Raw genomic sequence first — 2,500 nt, forward strand, 5'->3', positions numbered from 1 at the left:
GTATCTTGGTATAATCCGTATTTTCAAACGTGAAGTTCATTTCATTACATTCAAATAATTTTTTTATCTTGGCATTAGAAGACATTGTAAGGGAAACAGTATTACCTACTTATTTTTCTTTTCACTAGTTTGTTAATTTTCATTTGACGTTTTTCCTAAAAATAATTAGCCTTTCTTTCATTGAGATCAGATATCTATAAACAATAGTAACCTTAAAAATTTGGATCCCCAACTGAAGATATTTGTTTATTAGAGTTGCCACTCCAAAAACCTGTCACCAATATATATCAACTCCTTCATATTCTATAGAGAGAATAGCTTAGAAGATTCTCCATCACAACGGCACTTACCAAAGCATTTGAAAATGTGCTTCATTATACTTACTACCCCTCTCTTACCTCCCCAATAGTGTTCACTGTCAATATAAGTGGTTTTATTTGCATTGTTATTCTGGAGATATTAAGCATATTTTAATGAGTTTGATTTTAGAGGTAATAAAAATATCAGACCAATTTTATGATAAATAAAAATAAAACACCATTTACTCCATAATAAAACGCATTTAGTTCATTTCTTTTCTTTCTGATGTTCCTCACTTTCTGCCTCCCCTACTTCCTTCAATCTTCTTTAAAGTTCAAAACCTTAAAGAGGGGCTGGCCCCGTGGCCAAGTGGTTAAGTTCGCGCGCTCCGCTGCAGGCGGCCCAGTGTCTCGTTGGTTCGAATCCTGGGCGCGGACATGGCACTGCTCATCAAGCCATGCTGAGGCAGCGTCCCACATGCCATAACAAAAAGGACCCACAACAAAGAATATACAACTATGTACCGGGGGCTTTGGGGAGAAAAAGGAAAAAAATAAAATCTTTAAAGAAAATTTAAAAAAAAACAAAACCTTAAAGAAAACCTGGAAGAATAACTGAAATAAAAAGCAGCAGGGATGTGATGAATCCACCTCCCAGCACTGGTATTGATGACACACATATTGGGGCAATTGGGGTTTTAGACAGTATAGAGTTTACTCATCCAATATAGTTAAGAGTATTCCTACCTAATTGTGTGAATTCTGTCCTTTAGGAAGCCCTTGTCTGATCATCTGGCCCTATTTATCAGAAAAAGAATTGTGTTTTCTAAAAATAAAAGAAATGGTACAGATATGGATCCTCCAACTTTACAAACCACGTAGAGAACAGGTAATTGAAACTCTTCAGCTTTGGTCAGGAAAGTAACTAGTGCAGGTGGTAATGTAAATGTCACTGTCGGGAAGAGGTTAGATAATCTTTTAATTTCAATGGTTGGAAAGACAATTTTCTCATTTGGGCCATTGACTTGAGTGTCACACAAAATTAAAACTTAAATGTGATAGTAAGATACTGGTTTACTGATAATCCAGGCTCAATTTTTTAAGACTTTATATTTTTTAAAGCAGTTTAAGGTTTACAGCAAAATTGAGAGAAAGTAGTTTCCATATATCCAGGCTCAATTTTAAGTCAGTCTTTTAACTAGGATACACCAGAGCTTTCATATTTATAGTAAAAATAGATTAGCTTGTAAGAGTTGGTAGAAATGATTTTCTACAGCTCATGATAACTGCCCAATTAATGATGTGCCTTTATTACTTACTATTTACAGAACTGTGTAGATGAAACACATTAAATTGAACTGAGTGAATATTTGGTTACCTAATATGACTTGCATTTAGAGGAAGTCTTAAATCTTTCTCTTGACATTATTAGAATAATTTGGCTAAGCATCAGGTGATATGATGATATAACCAGGTACTTTAATATAATGGGAATGTAAATATTATCATTATGGTACTTCACTAGGTATGTTATATTTTCATAACTTTTTTACTTGCAAATTTTCACTAAAAGCGAATTGAAATTGAAGGAAGGGTGAGGGTAAAAAGCGTGATCTAAACTATGTATGCATCATCTTTTTATCCTTTCAGTGACTTTTAGTCATTTTTATGATACTTACCAACAGTTATTAAAGATCTTTGCTTCAAATTGAGTTGCACCAGCATTCTGCAGCAAAGTTGATTGGAATCTAAACCTTTCTGCTTAAGTAATTGTTTAGGGCTAATAATGATTTAAAAGTAATTAAAATGATGTTTACAGTACTGCTTCCTTTTTCTTTTAATTTCTAGGTGGTAGCTAAATCACTTTTAGCTCTAGAGAAGGACCAAGATGACTCAGCCCCAGATGTTTTCTTGACTTTCCCATAGAATTGGAGATTTGTTGGGACAAAAACTTTTCTACCCCTAGACCAACAGTCCTCAAACCAGCATTTTTAGCCTCCTCTGAAACATGGTAGAAATGTAAATAGAGTAAATAGAGTACCCTCTACTGAATCAGAATCTCTGAGGGTGGGGCCCAAGAAACTGTTTTAACAAGCTTCTCTAGGTAATTTTTATGCACGTTAAAGTTTGAGAACCGCTGTCCTAGGCAAAGGAGATATAAAGGAGACAGATAAAAAGTAGATTAATGGGATCTAGATGGG

Source organism: Equus przewalskii, chromosome 17 (assembly GCF_037783145.1).
Source record: "Equus przewalskii isolate Varuska chromosome 17, EquPr2, whole genome shotgun sequence".
In the NCBI taxonomy this organism is placed as follows: domain Eukaryota; kingdom Metazoa; phylum Chordata; class Mammalia; order Perissodactyla; family Equidae; genus Equus; species Equus przewalskii.